We start from the raw sequence: 23,008 nt of genomic DNA, 5'->3' as shown, positions 1-23,008 counted from the left end.
TCATATTTCTATATACCTATAATATATAGATAGTATGCGCTTGGCTAAGAAGCTCATAACATTGCCATCCGGAAGTATAACGGACCAACACACAAAACTATGTGTAACCTTGAACGTTTATAGTTGGGTTAATACCGTTCAATGACCATTACTCATAAACGCGGATGGCAAAAAACAATAACAAAGACCTGAGTGACGTCATCTTCAAACTATCTATAGGTAGTTCTATTACTACCTATTTCTTGAAACTTAAATTTTTTATTACTTACTGTAGAGTTGTCAGGAACGTTAGCCAAACTTTTTCAGGGTAAAAAAATAGGAAACAGATAACTTTTGTCTTTGGGGAAAATATCGGACTCCTATTTGTCTATTCCTATTTGCCACTTCTCCTTCATAGACGTGACACTCATTACTATACGTGCGTCACATGATATCAGGTAGCTAATAGCGACATGCTTTTTTTTTACTGTGCTGTCATACAATAACAAAACACTTTTTTATTCTTTTTGGGGTCCCGATAGCCCAGTTGGTAGAGCACATGCTCCATACACAAACGCACCTGGATCGATCATGATTGGAGTCGAGATTTCTTCTGCTTTGCCCCCCCCCCCTCTCTCTCTCTCTCTCTCTCTCTCTCTCTCTCTCTCTCTCTCTCTCTCTCTCTCTCTCTCCTAGACCTGGAGGAAGGTACTTTCTGATGCTAATTCATCCTGCCTCCTGCCAACGACTCCATCAGAATGACCTATTTAGTACGTGGTTCAATTTAGTGGACGTGTACTTGTGTCAAAATGATAGCAGGTGATAGCGACATGCTTTTACTCTGCTGTCGAAAAACAGCAAAACGTCTTGTAATAAATTTTAGCCAGGAGACTGTTTTTCCCTTTATTAAAAAATCAAAGTGATCCTGAGTCGTCTAAAATTCTTGAACCCAAAACTTCATTACAGAAATCCCAAGTTTAAAATTGTTTGTCAAAATGTTGGTCATTTTAGATGATTGATATAGAAATAATATTATTAAACGTTAACTTCCAAAACAAAAAAAGCCTTTATTTAAAGTTTACGCCGAATAAGCCTGTCTCTTTAATGATAAGAAGGGTTTCTGTCTCTCTCCTCGTTCGATCGCCAAGTAAGGTGATTTCGATGTTGCCACTTTGGTAATTTTAAGCCAAATTCACAATAATAGCCTATGTGCTTAAACCTAATTCGCTGTTTTGCAAAGTTCTGGATACTCTTCAAGCTCTATTTTGATTTCTGAAAACTGGTATTTTATCTTCACCTAGTATCACATTCATTAGCTTCTTGTATTAATTAATTCCCCATACTAAAGAAAGGTATTGAAATAGCTCAGTTGGTAGAGCACTCGCTTCAAACGCAAAGGGAACGAAATCGATCAAGGGTGCAGTTGAGATTTTAACCCCCCCCCCCCCACACTCCCCCATGTCCACCCAGCAGTGGTAGGGTAGTTGGGTCTGTTAGATCTGGCGGAAAGTATTTTGGGATACAGTTGCGTCCTATCCAAAGTGTAGCAAGCAATTGTTATCGTCTGTTTTACGCTATAGATACCGGGATAAACTCCGGCTCTATGTGGCTAAAGGCTCTGAAGGATGAATAACACATGTATTTGTAAACGTAAATCATGTAATGTAATCTATTCATTTGGAAGGTATACATACACATACAACAATATATATAATATATATATATATATATATATATATATATATATATATATATATATATATATATATATATATATATATATATATATATATATAAAGTGAGTGATGATATATTTTGTTATAATAACATTTATGACGTTGTTAGTTCCAGAATCGGATATCATTGACTTACCGTCTAAAAACGATACTGTGTAGGGATGAACTGAGTGATAAAGTATGAATTTATAGTCACAAATATGACGGATTATGTAAGAGCACCGGCACAAATAGAACTTGTACTTTTTGAAATGGAACTTTGGTTCCATAATATATGCCTACCTGACGAATAGCGAAAGCATTGTAAGGCACACTGGCGATAGACTAGCGTCCTATCCAAAGGGTCTCGCACAAAGAAAAATGTTTTAAAAGGGAGTGGTTGAACTTTGCATATATATATTATCATAATAAAAATACTTTAGTTCAAATCAATTTTGGCAACCGATTTCACAGTCACAAAACGTAATCATAATAATATCATATTTGATATAGACGGCCCTATTATTTGTTCATTGTTTATATGCTACGCCAATTATAAATAGCAATGGTCTGTTTCACGTTACAGAACCCGGGGTAAATTCGGCTTCATGGGCCCCAATGGTTCCGAAGGACTACTACTGTGATACACACTAAGCATTGAGAATGAGTGGAAATGTACTATGGATTTTGTCATATATCTCTCTTATCTATCTATAGATAGAATGAAGTTGACGTCATTCTTGTCTTTGTTATTGTTTTTTTTTTTTGTTTTTTTTTTTTTTGCCATCCACGTTTATGAGTAATTCTCATTCAACTATATTAACCAGACAATAAAAGTACATGGCTGCTCATAGTTTTGTGTGTTTGGTCCGTTATACTTCCGGAAGACAATATGAGGGGGAAACTATGAAGAGGAAAAAGAAGTATTTAAAAGTTTTCGACATTGGGATACAATAACTAATTCAAAACCACTCATTCATCTCTGCTCGTCGAGTGATAGAGGCAACTGTCTGCTCTTTCTGTAACTTATTCAAGTTTTTTTCTATACTGAGAACTGAGTAGGCCTACTGAACTGTAGCTTAAGTTTGGGTTATTTCGGTCTTATGTCGACATAAAAAAAAAGATCTCACTTTATGATGAATTAAGAAAATGCTTTATCGTTTTCTCAAAAATAAGCTAGAAAATTTTTTAAATAAAAATTTGGCATTTTCACACCAAATTTGGCATTTTAAAAATAATTTGCCGGCATTCCGTGTAAAATCTCTCTGGCTTACAATTGGTTTGGTAGTTCTGTCAATTTAATCTAGATACGGTCAGGATAAAATAACATGATACAATCCTGGCGCACCGCCCGCAACGCACGGAACAGAACTGTACATGACGTGCACCAAATCGCAACGCTTCAATGTGTTCTATTCAATAAGAAAAACAGCGACGAAACTGATCATATTGATAATCAATTGAGACAGATAGACATTTGAATAATAAGTATAAAAATTATTATAATAATAACAATAATATTGCCATACCGAGTATTCATAATTGCCGTAGAATATAAACGATGAACGAATAATAGGGCCGTCTATATCAAATATTATGTTATTATGATTACGTTTTGTGACTGTGAAATCGTTTGCCAAAATTGAAAGGACCAGGCAGTAGATTATTCAATTTTGAACAAAAATATTTTTATTATTATTATAATGTAATATAGGCAAAGTTCAACCCCTCCCCTTTAAGCCATTTTTCTTTGTCTGATTTGATATTTAAAAAGTTAGTGTTGCATTCATTTTAAAAGACTATCTACTACGAAAGTGACTGAATTACTTATATTCCTGGTTTACTTGTGGTTTTCGATGTGATATTTAAATAAAGTAATTCACATCATCTTCAATTAGAGTTACTTGCTCGTGGATTTACTTATCGTCTTGGAATAAATTGACTTTCTGTTAAATGTTATTAAAGTTCAAAAGGTAAGGAAATATGTATAAATAAATGTTTCTATGTGGTCTAGTGGTATGACACTCGCTTTCGGATCGGAAGGTCCTGGGTTCGAGCCTCGCGCTCGGCGCATAGTTGAGTCCTTGGAAAAGGCTCTTTACTCACTTTCTCTCACCGTACTCAGGTGTAAAATGAATACCTGGCCGTTAACAGCGTTGTCTTTGTCCGAAAAATTGTAATATCGCCTAACAGGCGTTATGTCCCGTCCTACGTGTTAAATGTTGCTGTTGACCAGGGACCCCTTGTAAAGCGCTTTGAGCACATTTAGTGGATATTGCGCTATATAAAGCTCAATTTTAAAGGAACATTCTGCATTATAATAATAATATGGTTGTGCGCGGTTATGTGGCCTTTTGGTATGTCACTCGCCTTCTGATCGTAAGGTCCAGGGTTCGAGTCCAACTCCGGGTGGGGCATTCAGTTTTTTGGAAGATAAAAGCTATTTAATTACGTTCTTTCATTGTAATCAGGTATAAAATGAGTACCTAGGAGTAAACAGTGTTGTCTCTGTCCGAAAAAATAGTATTATCGCTTGACTGGCGGACACTCGTTGAGTGTTGGTGTTTGCTAGGGATCGGTTAGTGCATATTGCTTAATATAAACGCTTACGTTTGTAAAAAATCAATCACGAGTAGGTATTGTACGTGTGGAGAGGTTCATTATATTTATTATAGATATCGTGATTATTATTATTATTATTATTATTATTATTATTATTTATTATTATTATATTATTATTATTTTATTATTATTATATTATGATTATATTATTATTATTATTATTATATTATTATTATTATTATTATTTTATTATTATTATTATTATTATTATTATTATTATTATTATTATTTATTATTATTATTATTATTATTATATTATTATTATTATTATTATTATTATTATTTATTATTATTATTAATTATTATTATTATTATTATATTATTATTATTATTATTATTATTATTATTATATTATTATTATTATTATTATTATTATTATTATTATTATTATTATTATTATTATTATTATTATTATTATTATTATTATTATTAGTGCCGTTGTTGTTGTTATTAATATTACTATTATTAATAAAATGATCATTATTATCATCATATTTGTACACATACACATACACATTATAGAAGAAACGAAATTGACTTCACTTAGCCCCTTGTTATTATTTTTATACAGTCATTTTAACTCTTTCAGCGCCATTGACCGTTCTGTCCCGCCAGAGCAGAATCTGTTCTACTGTCCAATGGCCGCACAGTGCGGCCGGTCTTGAAAGGCAAAAACAATAATGTAGTGCAATCCTACTTACTACAAAAGGACTATAAATTGAACCAATGGTATCATTTCTTTCATCACAACATTCAATTGGCCCCGGGGGGAGGGGGTGGTATTTTAATTGACGATTTGCGCTGAATTCAAATGTCGCGTTGTCTTAGCTTGTCATTCTCATGCTGCCTCAATCAGCTGCTGTCAGCCATTTTGTGACGGAAATGCGAATATATAGCCTCAGCGCTGAAAGAGTTGATGATCAGCTCTCACTATATTCTATCAATCAGACTATAAACTTTTAAGTTTACAACACATATATGTTTGTGTGTTGGTACGTTATATCCGGCTGGCGGATGTTGTGAGTATTTTACATAAGCGCATAGCACCTATTTTTAACCAGGAAGATATGTATATATATATTAAATATTTCGGTCACGTCTTGTTCAACCTTGATATAAAAGACAAGGTTAAAAACATGAACAATGAACAAATTTATCATGATAATACGTAACGACTTCACTCGTGCGCACTGTAGTGGAACGACCGGGAGCAATTTGCATTGCAGTCAGGGGTGTCGAATAACAAGAATTTTATTCATGACGAAATAAAAGTTTGAAGATTTTTACAAAGATGCAAGCGGCAAAGACGAAGAGATTAAAGAATGTCTGGGATCTGATTCTATTTTGTTTATAATCTTTTATTGTTTGTTTGTTTTTCGGGTTTAATTGTGATTTTTTGTTTTTTTCGAGGTTTTCTTTTTGTGTGTGTTTTTGTTTTTTTGTTTTTTGTTTTGTTTGTTTGTTGTTTTTTTTTTTTTTTGGGGGGGGGGAGGCATATTTCTTTAGAATCCTCCATATTCCCCTAATGTTTATTTATTTATTTATTTATTTATTTATTTATTTATTTATTTATTTATTTATTTATTTATTTATTTATTTATCAATTTATTCATGCACTTAGTTGTAGACGAGAGGCACCATGGAACATGATATTATATGCGGATGACGTTGCACTTTTGAATGATACAAAAGCTGAGGCGGAAAAGGAAATGGAGGGTTGGAGACAGGTGTTGGAAAGGAGGAGATTAAGGGTAAGCAGATTGAAGACAGAGTATTTGTGTATCGGACAACAGAGAGCAGAACCACCAATAAAGATAGGAGAAGAGGATGTGCCAGAGAAAAATCAAATCAAATACTTGGAAACAACTGTACAATGGAGTTATGTGTGACAAACGAATTTCCGCATAGCTAAAGAGGGAATTTTAAACAACAGTTGTAAGACCAGCAATGTTATATGGACTAAAGACATCAGCTACAACAAAGAAACAAAGATAAAGAAGTTGAGGTGGAGAAAATGAGGATGTTGAGATGGTCACTTGGCTGAACAAGAAAATAATAAAAGTGAGAAATGAACGAATTCGAAGGTTGACTGAAGTGAAGAATGTATCAATAAAGATGAGAGAGGATAGATTGAGATGGTTCGGACATGTAAAGAGACGAGAGAGGGAGTATGTGGGAAGGAAAGTATTAGACTTACAATTAGCGGGAAAGAGAAAAAAGGAGGTCGGCCATGTAAAGAGACGAGAGAGGGAGTACATGGGAAGGAACGTATTAGACTTACAATTAGCGGGGAAAAAGAAAAAAAGGAGGTCGGCCATGTAAAGAGACGTGAGAGGGAGTACGTGGGAAGGAACGTATTAGACTTACAATTAGCGGGAAAGAGAAAAAAAGGAGGTCTGCCATGTAAAGAGACGAGAGAGGGAGTACATGGGAAGGAACGTATTAGACTTACAATTAGCGGGAAAGAGAAAAAAAAAGGAGGTCGGCCATGTAAAGAGACGAGAGAGGGAGTACATGGGAAGGAACATATTGGACTTACAATTAGCGGGAAAGAGAAAAAATGGACGCCCAAAGACTAGATGGTGGGATAAGGTAAAGGACGATATGAAAGAACTGGGCTTGGAGAAAGATGATGCTCTGAACCGAGATGCATGGAGCTTGGCATTCATTATGGCAACACTGCAAAATGCGGGATAAGCTGAAAGAAGAAGAAGCTGTAGGCACAGCCACTTTTACATGACTACCAACCCATCAGGTCGGATAACCAGAGGAAATTTATTGACTTAATTTGTTCATTGTTGTAATAGTTAATATTTTACATTGGTTTAGGCTAAGGTGTACATATTTTCAGGTCTAATAACCCTAATTAATTGTTATGAGCTCATTGTTGTAATGGAAATACTCTCAAACTATCGCAAAGTATTGTCCATTACAACACTGTTAAACCCTCTCCTTACCAACCATAGGAAAATCGTCACATTCGTCACGATCCAACCAGCACTTTTATCATTCAGACTTCTTTTGTAAGTCACACAATTAAAAAAAAAAATTAATTTTGCTATAAAAACGTGATACTGTGTTATAGAATTCAATTTGCTGGTCAATACTATGCTTAGAATATATTTGTTGCTTTTCTGATTAAGTAACAAAAAACTATTTTTTTGTTGGGTGGGTGTAAAATTTGGGGGAAAATACTGAAAAGGGCGAATAAGGAAAGGGTTAAAGCGAGCCTATTATTGCGTTTGATTATCAAACCTGCAAATATGTGTACGTAGGTTTGAGTAATAGTTCGTACTACTGTTTGCTTGTGGAATGATATTAGATTCGAAAAGAGAGTGTGTGTTCTCTGGATAGTTTTAAAATTTAGATTGACCGACGGCTGTATTATCTAAGGCTTCAGTATGGCATGCAATGTTGCACTACATGCCGTTACAGAAAGAACCTCAACGTTGCATTGCACATGCGTCTCTCTTATCAACTAAGGAAATGTATCGTTTGGTTAACCCTCTCCTTACAACCCATAGGAAAATCGTCACATTCGTTACGATGTAACCAACAATTTTCTTACTCTGATTTCATTTTGTTATCGTTCTAGCCATAAAAACTCGACACTGTGTTGAGCATATTTTTCTGAATAAAATATAGCATATACTAGTTACTCTTCTGCTTGAAAAATTATACTTTTTGTGTTGGGTGAGTTTGAAGTTTCGGGTCAAATTCAGAAAATAGCTGGTAAGGAGAGAGTTAATAAGATATAACTAATTATATTTGAGAAATCAGTTCTTAAAATGTTATTCTATACTTTTGTAAAATAAAAATATAACCAATAATCTTAGTTTGATGAAATGTTTACAGTAGCAAAGAATGAAATATTAATAAGGAATGCACCCAAGATTAAGATTACCCGCCGTGGAAATCACTGACTTCACAGTTCGGTAACTCCAAGATCGCTGAGTAACGATTTAACTGGTGTATGCATCACAGTGACATTTTCATCAAAAAAAAGTTTATTGGTTATATTTTTATTTTATAAAAGTATGTATATAGTACCATTTTTAAAGTGAGAACCTTTTGACCAATTAAATGTGACCCTTCGCCTCAAAACGGTATTAAGTTGGGTTGATTAAGATGTTGAAAATTGAATTTATAGCCAGAAATATTAGACTTGTGTTGAGTTTATACGATTTATTGAGGAGAATGGCAACCGTATTTCAGGGTGCTAATGCCATCCGTTTATATTTTTGATGAGTTTAACATTAAATCCGGCTTTTAAGCAAACGGCTCTTTCTGACATAATAACGTTTTCAGACGATGGGTCACAAATGATAGATTTTTACCCAGTTGAAATGAGACAGACTCATGCTCAATGCTATGTTGACGTTCTCTCTGACCTGACAGGGCTTGCTTGTAATGTTGCCTTACTCGAAGGTTGACACGATTCGACAGATGCAGAGTAGAGATAAACTTCTTTTTGTCAAACACCCTGTAATAAACTGTCTGTAGATCTGTATCTTTCATCAGTGCTTCATTATCATTTTGACATGCACAAGACAATCCGTTTAGATCATCATTACCATTTAAAAAAATAATTTGAAGGAACACCGTTTGAACTCGGATGCTATGCGTTTTATTTATCGTTAGAACTTACTTCTACTATGTTTGAGCGATTAAAGATATTTTTTAATGATAGTTGGGTGTGAAGTTTGGGGAAAATCCTGAAAATGGTTGGTAACGCACATCCACCAGCCTTGATAAGACGTACCAACATACAAAACTATGCGTAACACGTTTATAGTCTGATTAATAAAATTTATTGAGAACTAACTCAAAAAAAATAATAAAATGCAAGCTAAAACCAATAACAAAGAACTGAGTGACGTCTGGTGCGGCTATGTGGTCTTGTGGTATGACACTCGCTTTCGAATCGGAAGGTCCTGGGTTCGAGCCTCGCGCTCAGCGCATAGTTGAGTCCTTGGAAAAGGCTCTTTACTCACATTCTCTCATCGTACTCAGCTGTAAAATGCGTATCTGACCGTTAACAGCGTTGTCTTTGTCCGAAAAATTGTAATATCGCCTAACAGGCGCATGTCCCGTCCTACATGTTAAATGTTGCTGTTGACCTGAGACCCATTGTAAAGCGCTTTGAGCACATTTAGTGGATATTGCTCTATATAAAGCTCAATTTTTTAAATTGTTTATACGTCATTTTCGTCCATTATATACTGGAAGGAGGCCTATAATTTGGGCTAGCTAGTCAGCATTTATTCGAGAAGGCTACCGTCATGAAAATTGTCAATCAAATCAAATTAATAATAGGACCTGTAGACAACAACGGAATAATAAAATATAATAACGATATACATCACAATGGACTATTGTTTATGCCACTGTCTGCTTTGTGTCGCCTACATATTCCTTGTTTGTATGTTTGCTTTTAAACAATATATCCCTCTTGTTTTCATACACACGCACTCAAACACACACACACACACACACACACAAAGACAGACAGACACACGCACGCACACACATACACACATAACCAGACAAACACGCACGCACACACACACGCACACACACATACACACACACACACACACACACACACACACACACACGGCTGTCTATATCCTACAATAAAATCGGCTTGATCCGGTTATTCAAACAAGCTGATGTTAATATTAAAATCAAATTGAAATTGAGGTTTTATACAGCGCAATATCCACTAAACGTGCTCAAGGCGCTTTACAAAGAGTCATTGACTAACTGCAACACGTAACCACATAAAGAACGAGAAATGATGCCTGTTCGGCGATAATACATTTTTTTCCGACGGAGACAACGCTGTTAACGGCCAGGTACTCATTTTACAGCTGAGTACGATGAGAGAATGTGAGTAAAAAGAGCCTTTTCCGAGGACTCAACTATGCGCTGAGCGAGGCTCGAACCCAGGACGTTCCGATTCGAAAGCGAGTGTCATACCACGAGACTACATAGCCACAAACACACGCACGCACACACACGCACACACGCACACACATACACACACACAAACACACACACACACAGGGATGTCTATATCCCACAATGAATTCGGCTTGATCGGGTTATTGAAACAAGCTGATATTAATATTAAAATGTGTAAGTTATGTGTAGCTTTTCATAATTCAATAATAATATAACGGGGAAAAATAATGTTCTAGACTTAACTGTGATATATCGCCAAAAAACAGTATAGAAGAAAACAAAACTTGAGCTTGAACATAGTAAGTATGTGGTCTAGTGGTATGACACTTGCTTTTGGATCGGAAGGTCCTGGGTTCGAGCCCCGCTCGGTGCATAGTTGAGTCCTTGGAAAAGACTCTTTACTCACATTCTCTCACCATAATCAGGTGCAAAATGAGTATCTGGCCGTTTACAGTGTTGTCTCTGTCCGAAAATAATTGTAATATCGCCTAACAGGCGTCATGTCTCATCCTATATGTTAAGTGTTGCTGTTGGCTAGGGTCCACTTGTAAAGCGCTTTGACCACATTTAGTGGATCTTGCGCTATATAAAAGCTCATTTTAAAAAATAGTGCATAGCGCAATATATATACTAAATGTGCTCAAAGCGCTTTATAATGGGTCCCTAGCCAACAGCAACGCTTACGTGTAGGACAAATCTTGATGCATGTAAGGCGATACTACAATTTATTTTTTTTCCCGACAAAGACAGGTACTCATTTTACACATGGGTACGGTGGGAATATTATGTGAATAGAGAGTCTTTTCCAATGACTCAACTATGCGTAGCTCAGCGTGGGATTCGAACCCTAGACCTTCCGATTCAAAGGCGAGTGTCACACCACATGATCACGACGTTGCGGCATAATGAATAGGACTGACGTCAATCGGCTTTTTATTATTGTTTTTTTTTTCACCGCCAGTTGGGTGATAAGTTTGATAATATTGACTCGAGAACCCGTAAGAATGAATCTACGGGGATAAAGATCTGAACAAGTGTGTATGAAAGGTGTCAGACAAAGCAAGAAAGAAAAATACAAGAAAAAAAATCATCCCAAAAAAATCAGTCTACCTCGACTGGGGATCGAACCTCAGAGCTTCTGATTACCGGTCAGACGTGCTATCCTGTGTATAATTGATCTTCTGGTTTCAGAGTGATGGCATCTTATTTTCTAGTGTAAATGTATAAATAGATATAAATCTTAACTAACTTGTTGATAAAGGGGAAACCCGAAACGTTCATTTGATCCGTTTTTGTAATAAGTTTAAAGCTTACATTCAACTTCACGTTATTATTTATTAACATTTGTAACACACCGTTTCAATGCAGTTTATTAGGTTAAAGAATGCGCCCCTAGAGTTTGACTTCTAGTTCATAATGTGTTGACATCTAATTCATCCCGACAAAACACCGAGTTGAAATGCAGCTTCGGGCCCTATTGGTGGGAGCAAAAAACTCTTGACTTCCGTAAGGAAAGCAAATAATAAACTAATACTGCCAAACTCTGAAAACGAAAAAAAAAAAAAGTTAAAAATTTTTTGGCCATAAAACCCAACCTTCAAATACATGGACCAATTAAAATGATCCTCGTCTAGTTAAAAACTCTCAAACCAAAGACTTCCTTTAAGGATTGCTTGAAGTCCCAGGTTTGATATTTTTTGTCCAGCCGAAAGTCTTTTATTTTATTAATATTTGAGGCCAAAATTTGAATATAACGCGTTTTTTTCTGCGTGAGGAGATATTGTCTACTTTCTCCTTTAGATCTTTGAACGGGAAAAGTGATTAGATGAAGAGTAAATAGTGGAAATTGAATATTCAAGACGATTTTCATAATAAATAATTTCCTGTTCCCACAGACACTTTTTATCCGACGATAAAGTCAATCCATATAATGTGAACCACGGTTTCAAAACTGTATTAAGTCGGTATGAACGATAATTTTAAAAATTTAATTCAGCTGTTTTATATAGCGCAATATCCAGTAAACGTGCTCAAAGCGCTTTACAAGGGTCCCTGACCAACAACAACACGTAACATGTAGAACGAAACATGACGCCTGTTAGGCGATATTACAATTTTTTATTCCGACATAGAAAACGCTCTTCACGGCCAGATACTCATTTTACAACCGAGTACGGTGAGAGAATATGAGTAAAGACCCTTTTCCAAGGACTCAACTATGCGCCGAGCGAGGCTCGAACCCAGGACCTTCCCACTCGAAAGCGAGTGTCATACCACTAGACCACATAGCCGCAGGTGGGTACTGAAAATTGATTCCCACACATCCAGGGATTGAATCCTGGCCACTTGGGTGAAATACAGGAATCTTAACGACTAGACCATGTAAAGACTAAAACAAAACACAAATAGAATAAGATAACAATGGAAAAGATATGCAAAACAATCTAATTATTTAACGCTCTGGTGTTGATTGTTTTGTTTTTAAGGGTTTTACGGCGCTTGCAACACATTTAGGTCATATCAGCGCCAGTAAAAAGGAAGAAAAGTTCTAGAATTACAATTAAAGCACCCAAGAGAAAGTAAGACAAAGGGCAACTGGGAACAAATAAATAGGGATCAGATGTAGATTCCAAGAGCATACCACCAATATACTAAGTTTGAGATCACCTATAAGTCTCATCCGGACACAAGCACAACATCCAACAAAGAGGGACACACTCAAATGCGTACATTATACATTCAAAATAACAACAATAATAATACATAACAAAGAGATGATTTACAAGAAAAAAATATCGTCTCCCAAAACGATAACTATGCATTCGACTGTTTCCCTCTCAGCCAGAACTCAGGCCAGGGCCAAGACAAAACCATGTAATCTCATTCCAAGACAAAGACAGAAAGCATGTTGGAAAACAGATATAAGGGGATAGAAGACACAGCTCTGTTGTAAACTCTTCGCCAGTTGAGAAGGAATAATACAAAATTTGCTTTTAACTCTGTCCTTACCAGCATTTTCAGGATTTTCCCCAAAACTTCACACCCAACAAACACAAAAATATATTTTTTATCACTCAAACACAATAGCAGTAAGTTCTTGCGATACATAGATAGTTTCTTTAAACAAAACAAGTTTTACAACACAATGTTCATTTTCTTTGTGCGGCTATGTGGTCTAGTGGTATGACACTCGCTTTCGGATCGGAAGGTCCTGGGTTCGAGTCTCGCTCGGCGCATAGTTGAGTCCTTAGAGAAGGCTCTTGACTCACATTGTCTCACCGTACTCAGGTGTAAAATGAGTACCTTGCCGTTAACAGCGTGGTCTTTGTCCGAAAAATTTGTAATATCGCCCGACAGGCGTCATGTCTCGTCCCACATGTTATGTGTTGCTGTTGGCCAAGCACCCCTTGTAAAGCCCTTTGAGCACGTTTAGTGGATATTGCGCTATATAAAAGCTCAATTTTTTTCTTTAATATTTATGATGTACAAAAGAGATTTGAATAAGTAAAAATGTTGGTTGTATCTTAACGAATGTGACGATTTTCCTATAGTTGCTAAGGAGATGTTTAAAATCCCAGTCAAAATACAACATATTAAGTCTCGCTACAATTTATTTTTTTGTTGCCTTATATTATTATGGTCTCTATTCACTTTTTCCAGAATATTTTCTACTCCTCACGAAGTGTCTGCACACGAAACGCCTTTGGTTTATATAGGATTCGATTCTTTCCTAAATCTTTTCATTCTCATCTTGTCCTTATCATCACTACTTAACGCTATCCCAGGCTTTAGGATGTCCCTCGATCATCGTCTAACTTTTCCATTGATTAGTTTATGAATTAATAGGTTGTTATAATATTGTAATTTGCATTGTACGTCAGTAGTCTTGTTTGAATATATTATTATTCATAAATCTGTTACGTTTTACAAATGCTGGTCGCTGCCTCACGGAAAGTGTATGATTAATAAATTAATATCTTATTTGTCACAAAACAAATACATATTGTATATTATAATAACGTGTTTTTAACACAGTCAAACAACACAACGATTATAACAATAATACTATGATACAGACGTTTCCTGCCTACTGTGTATCGTGTTGTGAATAAACCGGTGATCTTGTTTTCATTGACACAAACTTGATTGTTATTCTTAGGATGTTATTTCAATTTTGATGGATATAAATAATCACAACATTGGAATTTCACGCAGGTGAGTTTACTGCTATCTCAAATATGTAATTTACTGTAGCAATGATTATCATTCGTTCTATGAGTGCAATGGTCGCATAAGGTGCTCAACGACACAACATTTAATATATGGGACATGATGCCTGTAAGGCGATGTTACAATTTCTTTTGGACATACAATTTGCTCCCCCCTCACCCCCTCCCCCCTAATAAAAAGACAAAAATAGGTAAGTGACCACGAACATTTATAGAACGTATTTCGACGACTTTACTTTTCTCATAGCCCTTCACAATGCTGCATTTATTCCTCAAGCAGGTCAGATGAACCAGATTTCCATATCATACAATTAAAACAAAAATTGAGCTTTATTTAGCGCAATATCCACTAAATGTGCTCAAAACGCTTTACACGGGGTCCCGTCAGCAGCAACATTTAACATGTAGGACGGAACATGATATAAGTCGACTTACGTCTCCATTTTTATTTACTCATACTCGTACAATATATCCGTAACTACCTATAGTCAGCTACTCGTTCACACCTGAGTCGAATGAGGTAATTCATTTTAAGAGCCTCACACAATGACACAAAGTTAGGATTATAATTTTTCACGATCAATGCCACCCAACCGACCACTGAACACGCTTAACATTGCTCTACTTCTGTACCGCTGAGCGCTCCCCCCCCCCCCCTCAACCCCACAACCCCCCAACCCACTCCTAGCCACACCTTTATTTAAATAATCGATAGACGTTGAGGACTCCCAACTTGTAAGAATATCTCAGGCCGAAGCTGTAAACAAGTTTTACATTTAAACTTTTCAATTGGTGACCGCCATAATTCATATTGTGTGTTTCTTGACCACTGCCCAGTGGCGAGCACAGTGAAATGCGCCATTTTCTTTGTTTGGCTGATAAAGGGCAGAGGGAACGACACAGTTTATCTCTTATCACTGACCAGCACCAATGCTTCTGACTTCAAACATGGCTCAAACATGACACACATACATACACACACACACATACACACACACACACACACACACTCACTAACACACTACAGAATTTATCAGAAAAGTCCCGTTGGTTTGGGCCAAGTCTATCTGACAGACTGTTATCAGGACTAATCCTTGGACCAATGTGTTGAAGGCGCTTAGTGCGAGTGGACACATCCAGAAGAATATTAATCCACCGCGTTTTAGGAACATACTCACAAGATCTGCCCGCCACATGAATTTTCTCAACAAAAAAAGCTGTGTGTACAGCTTAAAACGTTTATAGGGAATGAGATTAGCGGAAGAGTAGCGTCCCTTGATTGGATGTCACCTTACAGAGAGAACGTCAATTTGGTTTTGAAGTGTCTCAAGCCGCTTTCACCGGAAGCGAGGACGAGAGAGGCAATAGCACAACCAACATGACGTTCTCTCTCTAATAACTTTTCCGCCTGTGACGTCACAGACTATAGGTGACGTCCAATCAAGGGACGCTACTCTTCCGCTAATCTCATTCCCTATAGATAGTATGCGCTGGGCTAAGAAGCTCATAACATTGCCATCAGGAAGTATAAGGGACCAATACACAAAACTGTGTGTATCCATGAACGTTTATAGTCGGGTTAATACAGTTCAGTGAGCATTACTCATAAACGCGGATGGCAAAAAACAATAACAAAGACATGAGTGACGTCATCTGCATACTATCTATAGAAGTGAACGAAGTTGATGTCGCTCAATCTATTGCAGAGTTGTCAGTCGATTAAACCCGACACAATAACTTGGGGTTGAAATTGGTTGATGCGCTTGGCTAAGAAGCTCACAACATTGCTATCCGGAAGTATAACGGACCAACACACAAAACTATGGTGTAACCTTGAACGTTTATAGTCTGGTTAATACAGTCTGGTCAGAATTACTCATAAACGCGGATGGCAAAATAAACAACAAAAAACAAACAATAACAAAGACCAGAGTGACGTCAACTTCATTCTATCTATAGATAGTTCGAAGATGACGTCACTCTCGTGTTTGTTATTGTTTTTTGCCATCCGCGTTTATGAGTAATGCTCACTGAACTGTTTTAACTTGACTAAAAGCGTTCATGTATACACACAGTTTTGTGTGTTGGTCCGTTATACTTCCGGATGGCAATGTTATGAGCTTCTTAGCCAAGCGCATACTATCTATAGATAGTTCGAAGATGACGTCACTCAGGTCTTTGTTATTGTTTTTTTTTGCCATCCGCGTTTATGAGTAATGCTCACTGAATTGTATTAACCTGACTATAAACGTTCATGTGATACACACAGTTTTGTGTGTTGGTCGGTTATACTTCCGGATGGCAATGTTATGAGCTTCTGAGCCAAGCGCATACTATCTATATCCGACTGGCGGATGTTACGAGTGTTTTTTTTATATAAGCGCATAGCATCAATAAAAAGATCGCACTCATAGGATCAGAATGTATTGACTACCAAAATGACCGCACCCATTTTGTAGTACCTCAGCATGAAATTCCTTCTATTTGTGGATGTCGTCTCTTCAAAGATTAGATTAAAATTTGTGGAACACTCGATTTTTATCTGTATTGCTGTGCTCCGACAAAGCAATTTTTCTTTTTCAATGTTGGCCAGAAAAATTATAATAATAAAATTTCTAGGGATTAAAATGAATCTCCACTTGCCAGAACTGTTTAATTTGAGATTTGAAACATTGAAAAAAAAGAGCTTTTATATAGCGCAATATCCACTAAACGTGCTCAAAGGGCTTTACAAGGGGTGCCTGGCCAACAGCAACACGTATCATGTAGGACGGGACATGACGCCTGTTAGGCGATATTATATAATTTTTTTTTCTGATAGAGACAACACTGTTATCGGCCAGGTACTCATCTTACACCTGAGTACGATGAGAGAATGTGAGTAAGGAGCCTTTTTTCAAGGACTCAACTATGCGCCGAGGGAGGCTCAAACCCAGGAGCTTCCGATCCGTAAGAGAGTGTCATACCACAAGACCACATAGCCGAATCTTTGGTTTTAGATTATTTTTGTTCGTGTGTATTTATATTGGAATCAATCAATATTTTTTAAGTTGCTATAGATAGAATGCGCTTGGCCAAGGAGTTCACAACATTGCCATCCGGAAGTATATCGGACCAACACACAAACTCTGTGTCACCATGAACTTTTATAGTCTGGTTAATACAGTTTAGTGAGAACAACTCACAAACGCGGATGGCAAAAACAATAACAAAGGCCTGAGTGACGTCATATGCATACTATCTATATTCTTTAGGCCAAAATGAATAAAAATCGTTTTGCCACAGCACGGCATAGTAGAAAGAGATTCTATTTGTTTTGGTCAGTGTGATTATCTGCTGCTGTTACTGACTGATACGCCTGTGTCCGGTTTGTTGAGGAAACGTGTGCTATTTGTGTCGTAGATAGAGCTTAGTGTGTATGAGTTTAAAGTTTATCAAAATGTGTGACCTGCTTTTACGTACTTACACATCTACTTAATTCAAAGAGAAAAGATTGGTGTGTAGGTATAGATAGTTCGAAAATGACGTCACTCAGGCCTTTGTTATTGTTTTTGCCATCCGCGTTTGTGAGTTGTTCTCACTAAACTGTATTAACCAGACTATAAAAGTTCATTGTTGCACAGAGTTTTGTGTGTTAGTCCGTTATACTTCCGGATGGCAATGTTGTGAACTCCTTGGCCAAGCGCACACTATCTATAGATAGTATGCGCTTGGCTAATAAGCTCACAACATTGCCATCCGGAAGTATAAAGGGCCATCCACAAAACTGTATAACCATGAACGTTTATAGTTATGAATAATACACTTAGGTGAGAATTACTCATGAACATGGATGGCAAAAAAAAAACAATAACAAAAAACTTTCTATAGATAGTATGCGCTTGGCTAAGAAGCTCATAACATTGCCATCGGGAAGTATAACGGACCAACACACAAAACTGTGTGTATCCATGAACGTTTATAGTCGGGTTAATACAGTTCAGTGAGCATTACTCATAAACGCGGAGTCAAAAACCAATAACAAAGACCTGAGTGACGTCATCTGCATACTATCTATCATGTGTGTCCGTCTGTTTGTGTTTGATTGGGGGCGGGGGGGGGGGGATGGCGAAGGGGAAGGGAGAGGGTGAGTGAATGAGTGATCGTGCGCCCAGCGTGGGGACGTGCACATCTGTTGGTCTTTTTACTGTTTTTTTTTCTCTCTCGCGTCTGTAAATAAATGTGTGTGATCGATTTATGCATATGGTCGTACTAATACAGTAAAAAAATACAATGCTTCTTTTTCAGTTTGGCCATTTTAAAATAACAAACTTTACTTATATCTATGAATGGGAGCGGCCTATATTTATGTTTTCGTCCAAATAAGTCATCAATCACATGATTTGTTGATGTTAAACGATTGGATACTTCTTCAGAAATGTAACACGTTGCTTTGTTTATAAAAAGTTATGAACATGCCCAAGTGTCAAGCTGAACAAAATGACCAATCGTGATGGTAGATATTTCAAAAGCTGTGAACACTTGTCACTAAGTGGGTCATATAGAGCACATTTTGCAATGTGACCAATGACCCCAAGCACATGGAAAGTTAATATAGATCATGCCCATTAAGAAACCCAAACAATATCAAATATGGGACTTGGAAGAAAACGGTATCTTAAGAAGTTTTAGGTGAAATAGTTTTTGACAAGTTGGGTGTCATCTGAATTCGAAAACCGTGGGCTGTATGTAAGTAATGCGTGTTTTGCGTTTTGGACACTTCCAAGGGACGCAATCGCTGACAAACGCATTCTCCCCTAATACAGAGCGTCAACCATCTTCTTTGAAGTGAAATTATCATTTTCAAATCAAATCTGAAAAATCAATTTGTTTGGTATTTTGTTTAATTCTCTCCTTACCGATCATTTCCAGTATTTTCTCAAAATGGCAGGCTTACCCAGCAGAAAAATGGATTTTTAAAACTCAAACAATCTCTCTGCAAAACACTTTATATTCTTATTAATTAAACAAAGATCATTGTGATGAACAACATAAATCTGAATAAAAAAAACAATGTATATTGTGTCGTAACAAATGTGACAATTTTGTTGTAGGTGGTAAGGAGAGAGTTTAATGAGACATGTTTGTATTGAATGTTTGTTCATATTATGTGTAGCATAAGTGTGTGTGTATGTATTTGTTATCAGCGATATTATGTGAATATTTCATGTGCTCAATTTAATCAGTTAACAGCCGTATTCTTGACACTCATGTATTTAAAAATTTGGCCAGAAAAAAACTCGTCCATCGATTTAAATGATCTTCATCTTGGTTAATCACTCAATCCTAGAGATTTTTGCTACTTTTCAAAATTGGAAAAGGTGTATAAAAATGAGCATGTACATAGATAGATAGTTTTATTCAACTCCATTAACAAGAAAAAAAAGGAAAAACATTAGCTTTGATATTACGCTAATAATTTGTCTCAGAAAAATTTAATAGATAGGCATGAGGTAAAAGTAATCCCCGGTAAACTACGGATATAGTCGGTGTTAGGGTTGAGTGAGTTAACTCTCTCCTTACCAGCCATTTTCAGGTTTTTCCCCAAAACTTCTAACCCAACTAACACAAAAAAAAAAATAGATTTTTATCACTCAAACACAATAGCTGTAAGTTCTTGCGATACCTAATTTCTTTCGCAAAAAATAGTTCTCCAACACACTGTTTTCATTTTCTTTAAAGTTTATCATGTACTAGAGAAATTTGAATAAGAAAAATGTTGGTTGTATCGTAACGAATGTGATGAGGTTCCTAAAGTTGGTAAGGAGAGAGGGTTAACACTCTCAACTCTGGGACTTCGCGAACTCCAAGGATTGGGAGTTTATTTCCAAGATGAGGGTCATTTAAATCGATCGATATTTGAAAAAAAAACAACAAAAAAACTTGAGATTTGATATAGCGCAATATCCACTAAACGTGCTCAAAGCGCTTTACAGGGGGTCTCTGGCCAACAGCAACACGGAACATTTATAACGGGACATGACGCCTATAAGACGATATTCCAAATTTTTGTTTGGACAAGACAACGCTATTAACGCCAGGTACTCGTTTTACACTAGAGTACGGTGAGAGAATGTGAGTAAAGAGCCTTCTTCAAGGACTCAACAATGCACCGAACGCGAGACTCGAACCCACGACCTTCCGATCCGAAAGCGAGTGTCATACCACTTGACCACATAGCCGCACAAGTACGGTTTTTCTGGCCACTTTTTAAAAAAATTCATGGGTTTCAAGAGTACGGCTGTTATATTGTTTATGGAGGGAAAAGTTGAATCCTGACAACACCATTGTGTTGTTAGTAGAATAAAGAAGTCAGTATAATTATTGAAATGATTCATGTTCCAAGGACTATTCCGAATACTGCCTTTTATGTGTTTGTGTAGGACATTTTATTATCGTATTCACTACTGACCATGGCATATCAGGGGTTATCTCTCTCTCTCTCTCTCTCTCTCTCTCTCTCTCACTCTCTTTCTCTCTCTTTTTTCTCTCACACCCTCTCTGTTTCTCTGGGCTCATTATTGTAATGGAAATACTCTCAATCCGACACAAAATATTGTCCATTACAACAATGTTAAAACAAACCCCGTATTATTGCATTCGTTTATCAAATCTACACGTAAGTTCTACCTTAAACTCAGTGAAAAATGGTAAGCAGATGGAATCGGAAGTGAAAGGAGAGAGAGAGAGAGAGAGAGAGAGAGAGAGAGAGAGAGAGAGAGAGAGAGAGAGAGAGAGAGAGGGGGGGGGGGGGCGGGAGCAGTTTAAACTGATTAAAAATAATATATAATCGGAAGTTGAAAGAAATGTGGGAGGGAGCTAGAGATAGATATTTAGAGAGATAGATATATAGATAGATAGATAGATAGATAGATAGATAGATAGATAGATAGATAGATAGATAGATAGATAGATAGATAGATAGATAGATAGAAAGAAAGAAAGATAGATAGATATATAGATAGATAGATAGATAGATAGATAGATAGATAGATAGATAGATAGATAGATAGATAAATAGATAGATAGATAGATAGATAGATAGATAGATAGATAGATAGATAGATAGATAGATAGATAGATAGATAGAGAGAGAGAGAAGGGAGGGGAGAGAGAGAGAGAGAGAGAGAGAGAGAGAGAGAGAGAGAGAGAGAGAGAGAGAGAGGCAAATCGGTGAAGGCTAACGAGGAAACCACTACAATGAATTCGTTAGTAGTTACAGTTTCGGTAGGTGAATTAATTTTTGAATACATCATTATGCCAATTCATTATTTCATGACGTCACGGCGAGAAATTAATGAGAGGTGATATTAAAACCGACAAGGTGGGACAATTAATTAGAATGTGTAGCGTTTGGCATTTATTACGTGTTGCGGTTCAGTGAAGTTTCGTTTATAGGGAAAGAACATTCCAAAGTGAAATGTCCCGATTATCTGATTAATTCTATACTGTCAAGAGATATTATTATATTTTGTTGGGGTTTTCTTTTTTTCCTCCCATTGTATCGACTTTCAACGTCATCATAATATAATATGTCATTCTTTAACCGTCTCCTTATCAACTATAGGAAAATCGTCACATTCGTTAGGATACAACCAACCTTTTCTTATTCAAATTTCTTTTGTAAATCATACAATTTAAAGAAATGAACAGTGTGTTGTAGAGCATGTTTTGCTAAAGAAGTTATGAATGGCAAGAACTTCACTGCTATTTTGTCAGAGTGATAAATAACTTATTTTTGTGTTAGTTGTGTGTGAAGTATTGTGGAAAATCCTGAAAATGGCTGGTCAGAGGAGGCTTAAGGGGGCTCTATACTAAAGGTATAAAAATTCCTAATTGGGACTATTTGATCAAACTAATAATATTCATCCGTCAGTTATCTTATTTAAACAAATTTGGTAAAAAAATAATTACAAAGTCAATGAAGCCAGCTATTTGTAGTAACATATCTGCTATTTTAGTTCCAATTTTCAAAGCTCTATCATTAAAATTCATGACTGTTGAAGCCTATTGCCAAAGATTAACAGATTCCGTTTCTTGTAGAAGACTATTCTCTTGAAATAAAGATTTTCTTGAACAGCCGTTGGGATGTATTCTATTTTAAATTGGATTCAATAGTCTGATGTCACGTCGCCCAGCAACCGCGGCCATCGTGGTTCAAAACAAAGAAAATCGGTACTTTTTATTCTTCATGTTGGCTATAACTTTTCATATGTCTTGTGATCAGAATGTGTAAAAGTCAAAACATGATCAGATTTATAATGGGGTTTTTTCTCCTCTGGATACGCTTTTATGCTCGTTGGAGAAATATTTCACAAGGGCGTCCGCCATTGATCCGATAGTTTAGAGCCAATTGTGGCTAATTCTTTCCGCTAATTGTGCGGCTATGTGGTCTAGTGGTTTGACACTCACTTACGGATCGGAAGGTCCTGGGTTCGAGCCTCGCGCTCGGCGCAT

General features: G+C 36.5%; 1 protein-coding gene across 2 annotated transcripts in view; it reads left to right on the top strand.

Moving 5' to 3' along the window:
- Positions 1–3,040: 3,040 nt before the first annotated feature.
- Positions 3,041–23,008, top strand: part of LOC144957742 (contactin-like) — a 94,624-nt gene continuing 74,656 nt past the window's right edge. The window contains exon 1 of one of the 2 annotated variants that reach the window (XM_078889139.1): positions 3,041–3,667. The gene's annotated coding sequence lies outside the window, so the exon portion shown is untranslated. Of the gene's footprint in view, positions 3,668–14,238; positions 14,499–23,008 lie in introns of those variants that run through there. The other variant, XM_078889138.1, reaches the window with a different exon arrangement.

This window comes from Berghia stephanieae, chromosome 12 (assembly GCF_034508935.2).
Source record: "Berghia stephanieae isolate SIO BIC M18660-M18661 chromosome 12, UCSD_Bste_1.3, whole genome shotgun sequence".
Lineage (NCBI taxonomy): Eukaryota > Metazoa > Mollusca > Gastropoda > Nudibranchia > Aeolidiidae > Berghia > Berghia stephanieae.
The sequence above is the reverse complement of the archived record's forward strand: the minus strand, read 5'-3'. Positions and strand labels throughout refer to the sequence as shown.